Source organism: Macaca nemestrina, chromosome 6, assembly GCF_043159975.1.
Source record: "Macaca nemestrina isolate mMacNem1 chromosome 6, mMacNem.hap1, whole genome shotgun sequence".
Taxonomy (NCBI): Eukaryota; Metazoa; Chordata; class Mammalia; order Primates; family Cercopithecidae; genus Macaca; species Macaca nemestrina.
In genome coordinates this window covers 5,571,404-5,593,597 of record NC_092130.1, presented here as the reverse complement: position 1 = coordinate 5,593,597, position 22,194 = coordinate 5,571,404, and the positions used below count along the sequence as shown (strand labels likewise).

The window sequence follows — 22,194 nt, the reverse complement described above, 5'->3', positions numbered from 1 at the left end:
ACATAAATTTCTTGGACATATTCAAATCATAGTAGTAAGAAACCCTATATATAGAGTACTATATAAAAATTTCTCTAAATACTTCTATATACATGATATATATGTCTTATACATATGTGCTTATGATAAAGTTTAATTTATAAATCAGGTAGAGTAAGAGATCAACAATAACAATAATTATAACAATGTACTGTCATAAAAGTGTGTGAATGTGGTCTCTTTGCTCTCAAGCTATCTCATCATACTGTACTCATCTATTTTCAGACTGTAATTGACCACTGATAAATATCTGAAACTGCAGAGGGCAAAACTACTGAAAGCAAAACTGTGGTTAAGGGGCGATACCACCCATTGCCATAGTGGGGTGAATGAATTTTCAGGGTGTGGGGTTAAATCCCACGCTCACTTCTGCTTAGCTGTGTAACACTGGGCCAGCCAGGCCTCCCCACGAGTGTCTGTTTTCTTGTGTGTAAAATGGGGAGAATAGCACCCATATTGCAGGGTTATCTTGCAACTCAAGGCAGTTGTAATGTAGCTGGCACATTATAGGCACTGAATAAATGGTAACTATGATTATTGTCATTATTGTGGTTATATTTACTGTCTTAACAGAAGACAATCTTCTTTTTTTTGAGATGGAGTTTCACTCTTGTTGCCCAGGCTAGAGTGCAATGGCGCGATCTCGGCTCACCGCAACCTCTGCCTCCAGGGTTCAAGCGATTCTCTTGCCTCAGCCTCCCTAGTAGCTGGGATTACAGGCATGTGCCATCGTGCTCGGCTAGTTACGTATTTTTAGTAGAGACGGGGTTTCTCCATGTTGGTCAGGCTGGTCTCAAACTCCCGACCTCAGGTGATCCGCCTGCCTCATCCTCCCAAAGTGCTGGGATTACAAGCATGAGCCACCGCGCCCGGTCACAAAAGACAAATTTTAATCAATGAAAGAATTTTACTCTAACGCTCTTTTTGGGAGTGGCTGAATTCATAATCCGGGACTATATGAAACTAACTTTTCTTGACATTGTTGGAAAAATCAAGCATTCCTGTGAAAGCCAGGGAAACCAGTTTCATTAACCTATATTAGGCAGGGATATTTGGCTGGTGACAGCCATTCTTGAGTAATGGGTGCTAAATACCACTTCCTTCTAGAGAGCTCTCAGGCAGCTCCCAGGCCTCATGCATTTTGGAAAGCAGTGTCCTTTATATAATCGGCTGCGAAAAACATATTCCAAAGAGAAACATACGCCCCAGTAGTTACAGGGAGATTTTGCAATGCTGTCTTCTAAGAACAAATAGAGACAGATCTGAACCTGAGGGCCAGGCCACTTTGTTTGATGTGTTCAGATTTCATGCGACAAGAGGGAATAACTTCTAACAAAGTTACTTCTAACAAAGCATAAGTAACAGGACCAGGAAACCTCAAATCCCTCTCCTGAGGTGTCCCAGAGGACTCAGAAAAAGTTAAAAGCAAGTTGTGTTCTTCGTATGAAAACACTCATTTAATTGCTTCTGCAATTAATTAGTTCAGTTCTTGCCAAATTGCAGTCAGACAAATTCCCACATCAGACTCTCCCCTCCCTGGTCTTGTTAGGTGTTTGGAGAAGGGAGGTTGCCCTGACAGCAAATGCACCCCTCATTGTTAGTTTCAGTGGCCATGTGAGTGGTTTTTATTGGTTTGTTTTTTTCTGTTTTTAGGAATATGGATGAGGCTGTCAATTTAAAAAGAAAAAGTCAGGCTCTAGCCCTTGATTGGCTGTTGCTGCTCAAGCTGGCTATTTAGTTTTAGAGCTGATTCTCTGCTTCCTTAGATGGTGCATTCACATGAAGCTTAGTTACGTAATACATAAGTTTCTGAAACAGGAGTCATCCCATTTACCAGGTGATGGAGAGGCCCAGGTTGGCCTCAGATGCAATCTCAATAGGCAGTTGCTACTTGGGATGACTTAAGAGGACCAGGGCCTTTATCCACTCCTCTCACCCCACTCATACCACCCGAGCAAGAATAGTCCTTTTTTTTTTTTTTTTCTTTTAATTAACTTATCAACATGGTAGCAAAGACCCTTTGGGTTTTCATTCGTTTGGCTTCAGAAATCTTCTCTCTAGGTACAAAATAACTAAGAAGAGATACCGCTATTCCTGTCACCGTCACCCTCAGACTGTTCACTTCTTTGCTTTTCCACCTCAAGGTCTCCGCACTTGTGGATTTGGTTTCCTGCCCTGCTGGCTTTCAGTCTGGTGCACTCTAAGGAACAGCCTGAGGAGGCACAAGTGGTCCTCTTGCTTCCTTGAGTTGGTCATCCAAGTTTCTGACAGTAACTCTTGCTTCCCTGATTCCCAGAACTGGGTTTCAGCTCCAGGGTCTCCAGATCTGCGTACACAGTTGGAGTTTTCAAACTAGTCTCTTTGTTTACAGAAGTATGGGCTACAGTATGTCTACCAAAGGATTTTCCTTAAACATCACCATCACTGTCTTCATCATTTCGTCACAATTAACGTTCATCATTATTTGGTGCCAGGTACTATAACACTCGCATTACATAGACAATTACATTCAATACTCATAGCAATCCTGTGCAAGAGGTGCTTTTCCTTTCCTCATTTTGAAGATGAGAAAACAGAGGCTCAGAGAGGTTGCATTACACATCCAAAATCACACAGCAAGTAGGTAGTGAAGCTGATGTGTAAAGCCATGCTCTCTGACTCTAGAACCTTTACCACTCCAATGTACTTTTCATATATTTTTCCACCTTGCCTCCCTGTTCAAAGATCCCTGGATGGGTCTGTCACCTCCAGGATAAAGGGGCAGCTCCCCAGTGTGGCTGTCAATGCCAGTCTGAGCTGATGCAAGCCTTATGTTCCACCCAGGACAGGGATAGGCCTCATGGCCTCCCTTGCTTTTCACGTTCTGACCACGTCCAAGGCCCAGCGTGCTGGTCATTTCCTCTGAAACACTATTTTCTGAATCTCCCACGACACCCTCTTCCTTCCTGTAACTCTTCCAACCTCAACCTTTATCCCACCTTAGATTTGATAAAAACCATGTTTATTAAACAGGACACAGTGTAAAGATTCTAATGGGAGGCACCTCTAGATTTTTTTTAAGTTAAATTTTAATATTTTTCCAAATAAATTTATGCAACTATTATTGCCTTTTAAAAGAGAAATATTGCTAAAAGACAATATTAATCAGCAACCTTGCTCTACATGAATCTTTTTCTCAGAGGCAATTACTTTCATCTTTAAAGCTGTTTCTTCTCCTTTTGAAAACATTTTATAAAACATGTTTATCCAGCTGCCTCTTGATTCTCCAATTTTAACCATTTTTTTCTTGACTTTCTATTATGATATGTCAAGATTTTAGCTCTTATATACTCCCATTTCCTTCAACACCCCAAAATAGTTCTGTCACAATGTTTGGTTAAATTCACTTTCAATGTTTATATTATTGTGACTATAGTATATATCACATACTGCTAAGACAAATTTGGAATAGAAGTCTATTCCTATCTTTGTATAACTTTTTTAGAGTTATTACTTGCTTTATTATTGCTATTTTTATTTCCTTAATTTTCTTAGGGTCTCTGTATCTTTTAATAGCTCATATTTCCACATGGTCAAACATGTCTGTTGAACTACCAGTTCTGCATGACACTCCCTGGAGAAAACCCTGTGGACTCTGAGCTCTGCTCTTCAGGATGCAGCAGATCCATCATTGTCATTATCCACAGAATTCCTTTCAGGTATCTCCTTTGCTGGATTAGCCGTTTCCTGGATCTTATATCTTTGTCTCTTTTTAGTTAATTCCCTTGTGTGTTAGTTCGCTCAGGCCGTGAAACAGTCAAACACCAACTGTTTGATTTAAACAATATACATTCATTTTTTTCACAATTCTAGAGGCTGGAAGTCCAAGATCAATGTGCCAGCAGGTTTGGCTTATGGTGAGACCTCTTTCCTTGGCTTGGAGATGACACCTTCTTTCTGTGTCCTTGCATGGACTCTTCTCTGGGTGAGTGGAGAAAAACACAGAGCTCTGCTGTCTTTTCCTCTTTTTATAAGGACACCAGTCCTATTAGATTAGGAATCTACCCATATGTCCTCATTTAGCCTTAATTACCTCCTCTAAGGCCCTGTCTCCAAATATAGTCACATTAGGGGTTAAGCTTCAACATGAATTTTAGGAGGACATCAGTCAGTCTATAATACAATATTTATGGTGTTTACCTGCTAAAGGGTACAAGGAAAGATCACTTTTTGAGATGTTGGTTTATTTTTATCCTATCTTTATACTCAATAGACAATCTGGCTGCGTACAGAATCTCAAGTGAAAAATTACTTTTCTTAAGAAAAAAAATAGTTTGGCATTGTGTAGCAAGATTAAAAAGAGCATTTTCTTTTATCCAGCACTTCCACTCCCAAGCATAAACCCTAGAGACAAATTTTTACATATATGTGAGAACACCTGTATAAAAGTATGCATAACTTACTGTGTAAGCAAGGCGGTAAATATGACTCATAGAATGCAAGTATAAAGTGCTTTTTATTTTGTCTAACATTGTCTCTTTAAAATTTATTGGCCCTAGATAAAAGCTTGGGCAAGCTCATGGCTTTTCTGGTTATTCTTAGAGACTAGAGAATACTACTGTTACTTTAAATCAGAGAAGAGAGTCATAGTGCAGAAATTACAATGTTTAGTCTAATACATACGCAATTTTTCAACCTTCACCCAAACATAATACTTTTCCATCCTCCAGGCCAACCCTCCATTTGGTAGTGGTCTGGGGGAGGGAAGGGATTGGGGGTAGGGGGTGCATTTGGTTCCTCCAGCTGCCATATCTTCCAAAGGTCTCCTTGGGCAAAATTCAAAATGATTGCAGACCACCTCTTTGTCTCAAGAGCCACCTTTGGTTCATGAGAACATGAGAAACATTCATACATCCTCTGCCCCTACGCAGAAGAGGCCAGGATGATCCAGTGCAGCAATCACTCTCCTTACTCGTCCATGCATCCATCCATGCATCCATCCATGTATCCATCCATGCATCCATCCATGCATCCACCCGTCCATCCATCCAACCATCTATCTACCCATCCATCCATTCATTCATCCATCCATCCATCCATCCATCCATCTGTCCGTCCGTCCGTCCGTCCATCCATCCATCCATCCATCCATCCATCCATCCATCCACCCATCCACCCGTCCATCCATCCAACCATCCATCTACCCATTCATCCATCCATCCATCCATCCATCCATCCATCTACCCATCCATCCATTCATCCATCCGTCCATCCGTTCATCCATCCATCCATCCATCCATCCATCCATCCACACACTCACCCATCTATCCATCCACTCACCTACCCATGTATTTATTCACCTACCCATTCATCCACCACCCACCCACCCATCCATCCATCCAGCCAGCCATCCACCCATCCAGGCAACCACCTAACATCCATTCATTCTTCTATGCATCTGTCTTGTCTGCCCCAGCATTTCTTGAGCCAGAGGCAGACAGTAGTTCTAAACTGCAGAGATCACAAAGGACTCTTTTGAGATCTCTCATAAAGCTTGAGGTGAGAGACAGGCATCCTCCTTCTGCCACTTAAGGGGATAGTGACACAGACATCATCACAACATCACTCTTCAAACAAAATCTCCTCCAAAAAGCCTCTTTCTTCCTTCAGTTTTTACAAGAAAATGTTTATGTTTTCACATTTGACACAAAGAGGCCACATTTAAATAAACACATTATGTCTTCAGACCACTTTCATTGCAGTTTTGAACCTCAGATATGACAAATTCTCATATCAATGTATCCCTAATTTCTTTTATAATTTATTTTTTACAAATTATGACATAATAAAACTTGATAAGTGATTACTCATGTAAAATATTTCCTTTAACACTTTATAAGTTAATCAAGTGGATAGCCCAGTAGATTTTAGTTGTTGCTTAAATAGGGAGTTCTCATTATTTTAGTATTATACAAGTTTAGTTGAGCCTACACTCAGAAATAAGTTTAGAAAATAGCACTATAAAAGATGGGGAGTGAGCAGTAAAATAACCCATACAGGATGCTATGCCACAGGAAATGAGATGTTTTCACTGCTTCTGTGGTCTCAAAGTGACTAAAGGGCTCGAGAGTCATGAAGCTGATTTCTTCCATTGTAAAATCTGTGTATGGCCCTTGCTTTGGTATCTGAAGGTTATCATTCCCTGGTGCCTCAACAGAAACATCCAAGTTGACATCTTATTTATATATTTTTTGATATCAAAAGATTGGAAACAAACTTTATGTCCATAAGTAAGAGACTACATAAATAAGTGATGCTATATCCATGCAAACCAACCATCCAATTATGCTAAACATGAAGCATCATACAACAGTGATAATGAACCAGGGCAACACTTATTAACATGGATAAACCTTACAAACAAAATTCTAAGGGGACGATTCCATATATTGTACGTATTATAATTTGTATACATTAATATGTGTATCATTCTATATTTTAAAGTGCAAAATAATATTGCTTAGGAATACATGGATATGTAGCAAAGTATAAGGAAATTTGAGGCATCAGATACAGTTAATAATGACAATGATGGCAATATTTGCTTCTAGGAGGTGGGGAGAAGGATAGGACATGGAAAATATATTCAGAGGGTTTCAACTCTCTTGGTAATGTTTTATTTTTTGAGTTGGGAGATACTCGGTTTTCCATTATATTATTCTTCACACCTTGTGATTTATCTTTTTTTTTTTTTTTTTGAGACAAAGTCTCACTATGTAGCCCAGGCTGGAGTGCAGTGGCGCGATCTCGGCTCACTGCGAGCTCCGCCTCCCAGGTTCACACCGTTCTCCTGCCTCAGCCTCCTGAGTAGCTGGTACGACAGCAGCCTGCCACCACAGTGCCCGGCTACATTTTTTGTATTTTTAGTAGAGACAGAGTTTCACCGTTTTAGCCAGGATGGTCTCGATCTCCTGACGTCGTGATCTGCCCACCTGGGCCTCCCAAAGTGCTGGGATTACAGGCATGAGCCACCGGCACCTTGTGATATATCTTAACTAGTTTAGTTTATGTTTGAAAGAAAATACTTTTTTTCCTTCAAAATTTGAAGACTTTCATCCATTCACCAGTTTCCAATGTTGGTGGTAAGTAAGCTAATGCCATTTTCAGATCTGATTATTTTAGTGAGATCTATTTCCTTTGCCCCGCTTCCCAACTCTGTGAGCTATTAGAAGCATTGCTTTTTGAAACATTCTTTTTTTGGACACTGCTGGGCTCTTTAAGTATGGAACATAGACTCTTATATAGATATTGTTAAAGAGATCACTCAAATTTCCTTTAATCATGGGAAATTTGAGTGATCTCTTTAATAATATCCTCTCTCCTCCATTTTCTCTGCTCCTGTTTTCTCTAATTATAGTTATTTGGATGTTGGACTTCCTAGACTAATTCTCTAATTTTTATTTACTTTATTTCTAATTTTTGACCTATTTCTCTTTTCATTCTAAGGGATTTCTTCAAATTTATCCTTCAATCATCTAGTGAATTTTTAAAATTTCTTCTATTACATTTTTAATTTTAAAGGTTAATTTTTCTTAATTTTCTATCTCTACATTGTCATCCCTTCTTATTTCATGGATACACCATCTTTTCATATCTCCTAGAACATTAAATATATCCTTCATAGTTTTAATGTCTTTTCTATTCCTTGCATCGTATCTGTTTGTTATGAGTTTCTTCTTTGTCTCTTCCTTTTTTTCTTCTCCTTCTTCTTGCCCCTTTCCTCCCCTTCTTTTTTCTTTCTTTTCTCCTCCTCCTTCTTCTTTTCCTTCTAGTTTTTGTTTAATTTCCTTCACAGTATAGGTTTTCATCAAATGTCTGCACATGCTTGGCAGACCATTTCTATGGAAGAGAATGTGCTAAAAAGCTGAATGAAGATTTGTGTTTATGAGTTGAATGGCAGGTTTCACTATAGGGCAGCTGTTCTCAAAGTGTGGTCTGTGAAACCCTGAGAATCACTGGGATCCTTTCAGGGGTCTATGGCGTCAAAACTGTCTTCATAATAATATTGAGATGTTATCTTCCCTTTGTACTGGGTTGAAAATTATAGTGATTATGCAAAAGCAGTGATGGATATGATGGATAATTTCATGTGTCAAATTGGCACAGGGTGCTCAGGAATTTGGTCAAAAATTATTGCGAATGTTTCCGTGAGGGTGCTTTAGATTAAGGTTTAAATCTGTGGACTTTAAAAAATTGTAGCAAAATATACATAATATGAAATCTACTCTCAACAAATTTTGAAGTGTACCGTATAATATTGCTAACTGTATGTACATTGCTGTATAGCAGATCTCTAGGACTTTTTCATCTCGAGTGACTGAAACTATATCTATTAAATAGCAACTCCTATTTCCCCCACCCTAACCCTGGCAACCACCATTTTACTCTCTGCTTCTGTGAATTTGACTACATTAAATTACTTCATAAAAGTGGAATCAGGTAGCATTTATCTTACTGTGATGAATGTATTTCATTAGCATAATCTCGTTAAGTTTCATTCATGTTGTAGCATATGACAGAATTTCTTTCTTTCTTAAGGGTGAATCTGACCCTACTGTGTGCATGCACACACACACACACACACACACACGTATACACACACACACACGTATACACACACACACACGTATACACACACACACACACACACACGTATACACACACACATATTCTTTATACATTTATCCATTAATGAACATTTAGGTTACTTCCACCTCTTGGCTATTGTAAATAATGCTACAAAGAACAGGGGAATACAAACAAGAGGCCCTGTTTTCAGTTATGTTGTATATATGCCCAGAAGTGGGACTGACGGATCATATGGTAGTTCTATTTTTAATTTTTTGAGGAAACTCCATACTATTTTCCACAGCGACTGTACCATTTTACATTCCCAACAACAGTGCACAACAATTCTAATTTCTCCATATTTTAACCAACATTTGTCATTTTCTGGTTTGTTTTTGTTTTTGATAATCGGCCATTCTAGAATGTTGCTGTCTAGTATCCTTGAATTTCTTTTTTTTAATTTCTTTTTTTTATTATTATACTTTTAAGTTCTAGGGTACATGTGCACAATGTGCAGATTTGTTACATATGTATACATGTGCCATGTTGGTGTGCTGCACTCATTAACTCGTCATTTACATCAGGTATATCTCCTAATGCTATCCCTCCTCCCTCCCCCGATCCCATGACAGACCCCAGTGTGTGATGTTCCCCTTCCTGTGTCCAAATGTTCTCATTGTTCAATTCCCACCTATGAGCGAGAATGTGCGGTGTTTGGTTTTCTGTCCTTGCAACAGTTTGCTCAGAATGATGGTTTCCAGCTTCATCCATGTCCCTACAAAGGACATGAACTCATCCTTGTTTATGGCTGCATAGTATTCCATGATGTATATGTGCCACATTTTCTTAATTCAGTCTACCATTGATGGACATTTGGGTTGGTGCCAAGTCTTTGCTATTGTGAATAGTGCCGCAATAAACATACGTATATATGTGTCTTTATAGCAACATGATTTATAATCCTTTGGGTATATACCTAGTAATGGGATAGCTGGGTCAAATGGTATTTCTAGTTCTAGATCCTTGAGGAATCGCCACACTGACTTCCACAATGGTTGAACTAGTTTACACTCTCACCAACAGTGTAAAGTGTTCCTATTTCTCCACATCCTCTCCAGCACCTGTTGTTTCCTGACTTTTTAATGATCGCCATTCTAACTGGGGTGAGATGGTATCTCATTGTGGTTTTGATTTGCATTTCTCTGATGGCCAGTGATGATGAGCATTTTTTCATGTGTCTGTTGGCTGCATAAATGTCTTCTTTTGAGAAGTGTCTGTTCACATCCTTTGCCCACTTTTCAATGGGGTTGTTTGATTTTTTCTTGTAAATTTGTTTAAGTTCTTTGTAGATTCTGGATATTAGCCCTTTGTCAGATGAGTAGATTGCAAAAATTTTCTCTCATTCTGTAGGTTGCCTGTTCACTCTGATGATAGCTTCTTTTGCTATGCAGAAGCTCTTTTAGTTTAATTAGATCCCATTTGGCTTTTGTTGCCATTACTTTTGGTGTTTTAGACATGAAGTCCTTGCCCATGCCTATGTCCTGAATGGTATTGCCTAGGTTTTCTTCTAGGGTTTTTATGGTTTTAGATCTAACATTTAAGTCTTTAATCCATCTTGAATTGATTTTTGTATAAGGTGTAAGGAAAGGATCCAGTTTCAGCTTTCTACATATGGCCTTGAATTTCAACTTGATGAATATTCTTTACTGTTTCTTGTAAGGCAGGTATAATGGTGAGGCACTCTTTCAGCTTTTGTTTACCTGGAAAAGTATTTCTCCTTCTTTTTTTTTTTGAGACGGAGTCACGCTCTATCACCCAGGCTGGAGTGCAATGGGCAATCTTGGCTCACTGCATTCTCCGCCTCCCAGGTTCACACCATTCTCCTGCCTCAGCCTCCCAAGTAGCTGGGACTACAGGCACCCGCCACCATGCCCAGCTAATTTTTTTTTGTATTTTTTAGTAGAGATGGGGTTTCACTGTGTTAGCCAGGGTGGTCTCGATCTCCTGACGTCATGATCTGCCCACCTTGGCCTCCCAAAGTGCTGGGATTACAGGCATGAGCTACTGCGCCCGACCCTCCTTCATTTTTGAAGAAAAGTTTTGCTGGATACAATATTCAAGCTGGACAGGATTTTTTTCCTTTTGGCACTTTCACTATATCATCCCACACACTTTTGAATTACAAGGTCTCTGCTGAGAAATTTGCTGATAGTTTTACACAGACTCTCTTTTATGTGGCATGTCACTTTTCTTTTACTGCTTTCATAATTTTCTCTTTGTCTCTGACTTTTGAACATTTGGTTATAATGTGTTTGGGTGATAGACTTTTTTGGATTCATCATTTGGAATCCGTTGGGTTTCTTAAATCTGATGTTCATTTACTTCCCCAGACTTAGGAAGTTTTCAGCCATTATTTCTTAGAATAAACTTTCTGCCCCTTTCTTTCTCTCTCTATTCTGCTTGTTCTGGAACATTCATAATGTATATATTTTTAATGGTGTTCCATAATTCCCTTAGGCTTTCTTCATTCTTTTTTCTTTTTGTTCTTCTGATTGGATAATTTCAAATGACCTGTCTTTGAGTTTGCTTTTTTCTTTTTTTGCGTGATCAATTCTGACATTGAATCCTTTAGTGAATTTTTTAGTTCAGTTATTTTATTATTTAGTTCCAAAATATATAATTCTTTTTTATATTTTCTGTCTTTCTTGATTTTCTATTTTGTTCATGAATCATTTTCCTGAGCTCACTGAGTATCTTTATGATGGTTATTTTGAATTATTTTTCAGGTAATTCACATACCTCTTTCCTTTTTTTTTTTTTTTTTCTTTTTTCTTTTTTTTGTTTTTTTGAGATGGAGTCTCACTCACTCTGTCATCCAGGCTGGAGTACAGTGGCATGATCTTGGCTCACTGCAACCCTCTGCCTCCTGGGTTCAAGCAATTCTCCTGTCTCAGCCTTCCAAGTAGCTGGGATTACAGGCTCACACCACCACGCCCAGCTGATTTTTTGTAGTTTTAGTAGAGGTGGGGTATCACCGTGTTGGCCAGGCTGGTCTCAAACTCCTGACTTCAGGTAGTCTACCCACCTTGGCATCCCAAAGTACTGGGATTATAGGTGTGAGCCACCGTGCCTGGCCACATATCTCTTCTCTTTAGGGTCAGTTTCTAAAGATTTACTTTTTTTTTTCTTTTCTTTTGGGCCATGCTTCTTGGTTTCTTTGTATACCTTGTAACTTTGTGTTGGGATTTATGCATTTGAAAAAAACAGACACACCTTCCAGTCTTTAGTAACTGGCTTTGTAAAGAGAAATGTCTTTACCAAGCAGCCTGGTGTGACGTTCTGAAGTGTCTCAAACATTTTCTGTGGAGACGTCTTCTCTGGACTTGTGCATGTAAATTACCAATTAGAGAGATTTACTGTTTTCTTTTTTTAGCACTCATAATATCTTGCTTTCCCTGGCGTCTGTTTGTAGTATTGCAGGTTCTCTGGATCTCTTTTCAGCCTCCTGGTTATTTTCCTCAGAACTTCCCAGGCTTCTAGCGCATGTCAGATCCTGTCAGTGCTTTGAGTTGTGCAAGATAAAAACCAGTTTTTTTTTTTTTTTTTTTTTTCAGAAGCCTCCACCACCACCCTACCCCCACCAAAACTGTACTAGTGGATGCATGCTGTTATTCTCCCCTCCCTCCAACTCCCAAGGAAGAGGTCACCAAGGCTGTGTCTGTTATACTGCTGGTCCTCTGGCTATGTCTATTATATTGCTAGCTCTCTTTTGTTTTTATTGGCCCCCAGACACCTAGAGTATGCCAGGCTCTGTCAGCACTCCCAAACAGGTGAGAAATAGATCAGTCTCAGCCTCCCAAATGGACGGAATGTTGGACACACACTTCAACTCTTTCTCCAGGAAGAAGCCAGGAGCTGGGAGTTTCCCCCAGTCATGGCATGCTGAGCTGGAGAGAAGAGCTTAGGCAGGTGGGTGCTATGAATTTTTCTACAGTTCTGATGCAACTGGTTTTGTGCTTGCTGGAGGTGCAGAAAGCTCTTAACTGTTTTTGAGATTTCTCACAAAGGGAATTGGTTTATGTATTTTTGTTGATTTGGTGTCTATAAAGGAAACAAGGATTTTGGGCTTCCTACTCTGACATTTTGCTGGCCTAAATTAGTGGACTTTGAGTAATGCAGATTGCTCTCCATAACGTGGGTGGGCCTCATCCAATCAGTTGAAGGGCTGAATAGAACAAAAAGACTAACTTCCCCTAAGCAAGAGAGAGAATTTTTTGGCAGACTACCTTTGGGCTTCAACTGCAACAGCAGCTCTTCTTGATTCTACAGCAGACTGCCTTCAGACTGGAACTCACCATTGGCTCCATTTTGGACTTGTTGGTTTCCATAATAAGTCAACTTTTTATAATAAATATCATGTATGTGTGTGTCCCATTGGTTCTGTTTCTCTGGAGAACCTGGAGTAATACAATGGCTAAAACTACTGGTACAAATCAAGGCACCATGCTTTACTAATGTTTTTGAATTCTTTATTGCCACATGTTGAAAATAAAAACAAAATGCCAGTTTCACTTGGGAATGTTCTTCATGAAGCAGAAAATATATTGGTTTTATTAAATCTTGACCCTTGAGTAAATATCTTCTTAATATTCTGCAACAATGCAAAATATATATAAAGCACTATTGCTGCAGGGGAACTATGACCGTTAACTCAAGGAAAAACACTCTTGTGCTAAATTGGCAAGTGGAATTAGCTACTTTTTTTCTTGGAACTCCAGTTTTGTTTTTTTTTTTTTAAAGAATAACTGGAAGACTATTCAGACTTAGGTATTTGGCAGACATTATCTTGAAAATGAGTGAAGTTAGCTTATCACTTGGAAAAAAAATGACTGACAGTATTTTCCACCAATGATAAAATTCAAGCTTTAAAACAGCAATTAAAATTTTGAAAATTGTGTTTGTCAGAGTGAGATTGTTATCTTATGAATACTTAAGCTTTTCTGATGAGATCAGCAGTAATAATAATGACTGACATTTGATGTTATAGAATCAAATGTGTTAACATGTTGGAAAATCTGCATGATTCTGTGAGCCAGTACAAAATCACCTATTGGTAAAAAACTTATTCAAAATACCAGAAGGGCCAATGGATTTTAACACAGCAGAAGATAAAAAGTTTAACGATAAGGTTTCACATAACACACAGCAACTAACCTTTAAGAAACTATTACTTGTGCACTTTTGATGTGGTATTAAATAAATATATCTACAGTTGTTTGAAAAAACTATTGAAATATTCCTCTTTTGCAGCTACACAGCTCTGTAGTCCTCACATGTTTCAGCCCAACAATCTCTCACAACCTATTGAATGCAGGAGCAAATAGGACAATTTAGGTTTATTATTAAGCCAAACCCTTAAGAGACTTGCAAATTTTAAAACAATGCCACTCTCTTCACTAATGTTTTTCTGTTTTGGATAAAAGTTATTTTTAATAAAAATGTTTTTATGCACATAATGGGTTTGTTATTGTTATTTTATAGTGAACTAATCAATATTAAACATGTTTGGTTTTAGTTTCTAAATATTGGTGGATACAACTCACGTAAACAAAATCTCTCTGCAGACTTCAATACATTTTAAATATATTGAGGGGGGACCGGGCGCGGTGGCTCGTGCCTGTAATTCCTGCACTTTGGGAGGCCGAGGTGGGTGGATCACTTGAGGTCAGGAGTTCAAGACCAGCCTGACCAACATGGTGAAACCTTGTCTCATACTAAAAAAAATACAAAAAATTAGCCAGGCATGGTGGCAGATGCCTGTAATCCCGGCTACCTGGGAGACTGAGGCAGGAGAATCACTCGAACCCAAGAGGCGGAGGTTGTGGTGAGCCGAGTTCATGCCACTGCACTCCAGCCTGGGCACCAAGAGTTAAACTCCATCTCAAAAAATAAATAAATAAAATAAAAATAAAAAATAAAAATATGAAGGGGTCTTGAGGCCAGACGTTTTGCTGCAGGGTAATGTGACCGGGCCGTTTCACCGGAGGGGCTCAGTTGCCCGTGTTCATGTGTCTTTTCTCTGGGCTATGTGGTGCGTTGCATTATTTGTCCATAAAATTTTATTTTCTCCCTGCCTTTGCCATGAATCTGGGAGAGGTGCACTTCCCTGCCGTTTGGAGCTGTGTTTGGCCACATGACTTGCTTTGGCTTTTGGAATGTAGAGCCGAGCTTTTAAATGTTTTTGTGGGTGTCCTTTAGTGTGCCCTTTTGTCCTTTGTTATCCAGCATAAGAACATGAGACAAGTAGCCACTGGCCCCAAATGGGGAGATTCATGAAGAAGACCTTAACCCAGCCTTCAGTCTGGAGCCTCCATGAGCCTAGATGAGCTAAACGGAACCCCAGCCAACCTGCAGGCTCACAAGTATGAAAAATAAATGTCTGTGATTGTAAGCCAGTGAGAGTTGGGGCTATGACCCAGCCTTATTGTAATGGAAGCCTTGTTCATACAGAGTTCCAGAGAGGACTTCTGTGATCTCCTGCCTCAGGTGGGTGTGGGTGGGTGTGTAGGGATAAGGCTGGCTGTGGGCCTTTCTCACAGCTGAGTGGGGGAAGAGGATTTAAAGGGGTTGGGGGATGGCATCATCATGGAGCGTGTGGACCTTTCACCTAATCCTCTTGTATTGAGTATGATCCTTCTACTCACACCTGTGTGCGGTGACCCAGCTCTTAAGTCCCTTTGATTGGACATCTAGAGAAAGGGAACCTCCAGGGTTGATGAAAGTGCAGCTGATAAACTATGCTTAGTTTTATCAACTGTGCTATTAAAAATCTGATGAAGGTGCAGGATCTGCAATTCCTTTCGGACCTGTGGACTCTCACAATCGATACTTCATTCCTTGTTATGGCTGGATGATAGCTTATTTTATGAACGTACCGCATATTGTTTGTCTATTCAACAATTGATGGACAAAGTGACCTTTAAAAATGGTAAATCAGATCATGTCACCCCCTTTCACAAAATCCTCCAGCATACCAGTAACAAAATTCTCATGGCCAGCCAGGCCTTGCAAAACTGGCTTCTGTCCACCGTTCTTACTTCCTTTATCACGTCTCCCCTCTTGGCTCATTATATTACCAATCACACTGGTCTTTTGTTTGGTTCCTTGAAAATCCTAAGTTTAGACCTATCTCAGAGCTTTTGCACTTGATTTTTCTTCTGACCAGGGTGCTCTACCTTCAAACAGCTGCTCCTCCTTCAAATAGCTGCTCCTTTCCTATCCTCCCTGTCATTGCCTCTGTGAGGCCTTTCTACATTCTCTACTCAAAGTATTCCACACACCCTTCAACATTTCCTTTCTAACCCTCAGTATTGCCCACTATTGCCTAGTATTTCTACTTGTTCTCCTGTTCATGGCCTTTCTCTCTGTAATATAAGCTTCAAGAAGGCAGGTGCTAGCTGACACCTTTACTGCTCTATGCCTGGACATGGGGTAGGCCTGGCACAAAGTGAGTGCTAAGTCTGCATTCAATGAATGAACGAATTTAAGGTTATTTTTATATATTCCAATCCTGTAAACAACTCCTGAATTACTCCTTTTATCACTTCCTGTGATAAGCAGAATAATGCCTCCTTCCAAGATGTCTATGCCATAATCCCCAGAACCTGTATGTTACTTTACATGGCACAGTGACTTTGCAGATGTGATAGAGATTACAGACACTGAAATTGGGAGATTATCCTGGATTATCTGGGAAGACCAAATCTAATCATATATGTCCTTAAAATTAAAGATGCATTTCCAGCTGAGACTTTTCAGAGAGATTTGTTGCAACATAAGAAAGGTCAAAGAGATGTGATATTGCTAGCTTTGAAGATGAAGGAAGGGACCATGAGCCAAGGAATGCGGGTGGCCTCTAGAAGCAGAAAAGTCAAGGGAACTGTTTCTCCCCTAGAACTTCCAGACGAAATGCAGCTACCTGCCCCTGGATTTTAGCCCAGTGAGACTTACGTTGTACTTCTGATGTCCAGAGCCGTAAGTTAATAAACTGGTACTGTGTTAAGGAACAACAGTGTGGAAATTTGTAATGGCAGCAATAAGAAACTAATATGTGACCTTGCCTCTGTTTTTTCTTTTCTTTCCTTCTTAGATGTTTGACTGAATTTAAGTCAGAATTTACTTGAATTTTCCCAGTGGTGACTAGTTTAAGCTTTCAGTTGGAATTTTAAGAGAGAGCTCTAGTTCAATTCTAGAAAAGTAAAGAAAATTCGATTTTGCCCATCTGACTTGTGGCCTGGCAAATACACATGCACTATGTATGGTTCTAGGATTCTTAGTATGTCATTGAAGCTCTGCTTAGTTTATCAAATGTGCTATTAAGAATCTGATGAAGGTGCAGGGCCTGCGACACCTTTTGAACCTGTGAACTCTCGGAATTGATACTGTCATTGATCCTGATTTAAAAACCTATGCATGAGTTTAAGAAGCATGTAAACCACTAAGCTTTTCCTGCCATCGTAGGCTTTTGTATCTCATTGCTACCCTCTTGGTGGCAGCCGCCTTCCCTCAGATGAGTGCCCTCCCTGGCTTCTGATGCATTTGTAGTGCCATCAGCTGCTTTAGACATCTGGTTCCAACTTTGAGAGCTCTTCCCTGATGGGTCCCAAAGTAGCAGGCACTTGGTCGCTTCCTCCACCTCACTTTCTGTCCCAGCAGAACAACGAGACAACATTTATATCTTTCCTTGCGCTATTCACCCGGTCACACATTCAACAGCTATTTAACAAGAGGCACAGAGATTCTAGGCATTGTTACTGGTATAGGAGGATCAGAAATGAAGAAGTCTGACCACAAACAAATACAGAAGTCAACGATGTAGCATGTCAGCTGAGCAGAAGTGTGATGGAGAAAAGAAGAAAGCAGAGTAAGGAGAACATGCATGGGACTCCTGGTTCAGATCGGTGGTTGGGGAAGACCTCATTGAGGAGGTAACATTTGAGCAGAAGCCTGAAGGAGGTGAGGGAGTGAGCCAGGAGGCTATTGGAGGAAGGGCATTCTAGGAAGAAGGAGAAAGTGCAAAGGCCTTGATGCGGGATTCCACCTGGTATGTTTGGAAACAGCAAAGGAAGCCAGTCCCTGAAGGGATGAGTGAGGGGAAGTCAAGAGAAGGTACGCACAGAGAGGTAAGAGGTGATCTGATGGGCACAGGCTTCGTGGGCCACAGCAAGAACTTGACCGGCTTTTCCTCTGAGACTGGAGCCCCTGGAGGATTAAAGCAAAGGAGAGGCCTGAGTCTTTGAAAGTTTTGCTCCAGCACTGTGCTGAGCATAAGTACTGCGGGAAGAGTGGAAGCAGGGAGACCCGTTAGGGAAGGGTTGTAGAGAGGATGAGCACCTGGATCAGGATCATAGTGGTAGGACATGCTGGGATACTGTAAATATTTTTAAAAACTATTACGGAAAATTTAAAGCATAAAAGCAAAGAGAATAGTAAAATGAAACTGAGTAACCATCACTCGGCTTCCACAATAATCAACTCAGGATCATCTCGTTTCCTTGCTACCCACCCTGCTTCTGTATTATTTTAAAGCAAATTCAAGACATCTAATGATTTCATCTGTAAATATGTTAATAAGTGTCTTTAAAAGAGGCCATCTCATTACCTCCATACTAAATTGTACTAACAAGAAGCAACAAGAATTCCTCAAGATCTCCAAAAATGTCTAGCCCATGTTTGAAAGTCAAGCCAATGGAACTTTCTGATACATTGGATCTGGGATTGAGAGAAAGAGAGGGGTCCAGGATGTCAAAAATTTAGGGCCTGACAACTGGAAAAATTGTTTTACATTTACTGAGATGAGAGAGACTGTAGGAAGAGCAGGTTTTGGGGCTGGGGGTGGATAAGAATTTGCGTTTAGGCATTTTGTGACTTGCAGTATGGGTCTGGCTGTGTAACAGGAACGACCAGTGGATTAAATCAGAATTTTCTCCCCCTCTCATACAACAATTCTGAGAATAAAGCTATGCAAGGATGGTTCAGTGGCTACTGTGCTGGGGACTCGATCTCCTATTTTGTTGCTCTTCTATCCTTAAAAGAGCTTCCATCATGTCCTCCAATGGAAGGTGGAGCTCCACCCTCACTTCTACAGGAAAGAGAGAAGGAGAAATGAAGGGGATATGTCTTTTCTTTAAAGGCAAGACCTGAATGTGGCAGATGCCACTTCTCATGTCCCATCGGCCAAAACTCACATGGCCACATGTAGCAAGGAAGTAAATACAGGCTCTAGCTAAGTAGCCATATTCATAGCTAAAACCCAGAGGGTCTATACTAATGGAAGAAGGGGAGATTGGATGCTTGGAAACAGCTACTAAAAGTTAAGTCTGAGAGGCTAATGGACATTCACATAGAGCTGTTGAATTCATCATGGGTCTGGAGGTGGGCTCCAGTTGGGGATGTTTATCAGAGAGTTACCAGCATAAAGATGGCATTTCAATCCAAGGGACTGAGAATCCTCCCAAGAAGCATAGCCAGAGAAGAGAAGAGAACCAACACTGAGCCCTAGGCCCCTCTGGTATCTCAGGGTTGAGGACCTGAGGACACATCAGTGCAGGAGACCATGGAAGAGTATCCACTGAGGTAAAAGGAGAACCAAGAGGGTGGTGTTTTGGAAGCTGAGTGGTAATTTTGTGGAACTAAGTCGAATAAAACCCTCAGGTTTTAGTAGCCCAGGCAGGTGACCTGTTTATAATCTCAAATTGAATTTTGAGCCTTGCTATGTAGCCTATATATTAAATATACTCTTCAAATTTGAAAAGTATCCACTTAACCATTTTCAAAAGACACTGCAACCAATAAGAAATAAGGAAAATTTACCTTATTATTAAAGATTATAAAACTTCACAATGCCTTATAGTTACTTATGTGTATTTTCTCCATTCAATCATGAATATACCTCTAATGCAGAGACTGTGTTTTATGTAATTGTGTATTTAATTCTTTTTTTTTTCTTTTTCCAACTTTTCTTTCGGGTTCAGGGGTACATGTGCAGGTTTGTTACATGGCTATATTGCCTGATGCTGAGGTTTAGGGTACAAATGATCTCATCACCCAGGTGCTGAGCATGGTACCCAACAGCTTTTCACCCCTTCTCCCTCTCCCCTCTAATAGTCCCCAGTATTTATTGTTGCCATCTTTATGTCCATGAGTACCCAGTGTTTAGCTCGTACTTATAGGTGAGAAAATGTGGTATTTGGTTTTCTTTTCCTTCATTAATTTACTTAGGATTACAGCCTCCAGCTTCATCCATGTTGCTACAAAGGACATGATTTTTTTTTTTTTTGGCTGCATAGTATTCTGTGGTATGTTTGTATCACATTTTCTTTATCCAACCCACCACTGATGGCCACCTGGGTTGATTCCACATCTTTGCTCTTGTGAATAGTGCTGTGATGAACATGAGTGCATATGTCTTTTTGGTAGAACAACTTGTTTTATTTTGCATATATACCTAGCAGTGGGATTTCTGGGTCCAATGGTAGTTCTATTTTAAGTTCTTTTATCTCCAAACTGCTTTCCATGGTGGTTAAGCTAAATTGCATTCCTACCAACAGTGGATAAGTGCTCCCTTTTCTCCACAGCCTCACCAACAAATGTTGTTTTTGACTTTTCAATAATAGCCATTCTGACGGGTGTGAGGTGATCTCATTGTGATTTTGATTTATCTTTCTTTGATGATTAGTGATGTGGAACATTTTTTTCATGTGTTTGTTGACAGCTTGTATGTCTTCTTTTGAGAAATGTCTGTTCATGTCTTTTGCCCATTTTTAAATGGGGTTATTTGTTTTTAGTTGTTCAATTGTTTAAATTCCTTATAGATTCTGGATATCAGTGCTTTGTTGGATGCATAATTTGCAAATAGTTTTCCCATTCTGTAGGTTGTCAGTTTACTCTGTTGATAGTTTCTTTTGCTGTGCAGGAGCGCTTTAGTTTAATTAGGTCCTGCTTGTCAATTTTTGTTTTTGTTGCAATTGCTATTGAGGACTTAGCCATAAATTCTTTCCCAAGGCCAAAGTCCGGAATGGTGTTTCCTAGTTTATCTCCTAATATTGTTATGGTTTGTGGTCTTACATTTAACTATTTAATCCATCTTGAGTTAGTTTTTGCACATGGTGAAAATTTGCATCTGGTGAAAGGTTGTGAGTTTCATTCTTCTCCATATGGCTAGCCAGCTGTCCCAGCACAATTTATTGAATAAGGAGTTTTTTTTCCCCATTGCTTATTTTTGTCAACTTTGTTGAAGATCAGATGGCTATAGGTGTGCAGCTTTATTTCTGGGTTCTCTATGCTGTTCCATTGGTTTATATGTCTGTTTTTGTACCAGTACCATGCTGTTTTGGTCACTGTAGCCTTACAGTATAGCTCAAACTTGGGTAATGTGATGCCTCCAGCTTTGTTCTTTTATATTTGGATTGCTTTGGCTATTTGGGCTCCTTTTTTGGTTCCATATAAATTATAGAAAAGTTTTTCCTAAAATGATGTGAAAGATTACTTTGGTAGTTTGACAGGAATAGCATTGAATCTGTAGATTGCTTTGGGCAGTATGATGATTTTAACAATATTGATTCTTCCAATCATGAACATAAAATGTTTTTCCATTTGTTTGTGTCATCTGTGATTTCTTTTGGCAGTGTTTTGTAGTCCTCCTTATAGAGATCTTTCACTACCTTGGTTAGATGTATTTCTAGATATTTTATTTTATCTTTTTGTGGCTATTGTAAATGGGATTATGTTCTTGATTTGGTTCTAAGCTTGAACATTATTGGTGTACAGAAATACTACTGATTTTCATACATTTATTTTGTATCCAGAAACTTTACTGAAGTCATTTATGAGTTTCAGGAACCTTTTGGTGAAGTCTTTAAGGTTTTTTAGTTATAGAATCATATCATCCATGAAGATAGATGGCTTGACTTCTTCTTTTTCCTGTTTGGATGCCTTTTATTTCTTTCTCTTGCCTGAATACTCTGGGTAAAACGTCCAGTACTGTGCTGAATAGGAGTGGTTGTATTTAATTTTTTATCTCCCTTACTATGATGCCTGGCATATTACAGATGCCCAATAAATATTTTTGATTTAAAAAGAAACATATTTTTGGGAATTCAGATTTGACCATAATTGTGTGTTGAGAAAATTGTCTCTTGATATGGAAACTTCCCTGCCTTTCTTCCCTGACTTTCTAAAATATCCTGTATTCAGAGAGCATTTTAGTCAGTCCAGGCTACTATAACATAAATGCCAGCGACTGGGTGAATCACATAACATGCATTTATTTCTCACACTTCTAGAGGCTGAGAAGTCCAAAACAAAGTTGCCATGTGATTTGGTTCCTGGTGAGGGCACTCTTTCTGGTTGCCAGATGCTATATCTTCATATGGTGGAGAGAGAGATTATGTTTCTCTTGTCTTTTTAAAATAAGGGCACTAATTCCATGCCTGAGGGCTCCACCCTCCTGACCTATCACCTCCGGAAGGACTCACCTCCAAATACTAT

The 22,194-nt window shown here is 39.6% G+C and overlaps 1 long non-coding RNA gene across 1 annotated transcript in view; it reads left to right on the top strand.

Moving 5' to 3' along the window:
• Positions 1-3,984, top strand: part of LOC139363692 (uncharacterized) — a 58,929-nt gene extending 54,945 nt beyond the window's left edge. The window contains exon 4 of the long non-coding RNA XR_011624444.1: positions 3,892-3,984. This is a non-coding gene — a long non-coding RNA (uncharacterized lncRNA). The remainder of the gene's footprint in view (positions 1-3,891) is intronic.
• The last annotated feature ends 18,210 nt before the right edge of the window (positions 3,985-22,194 follow it).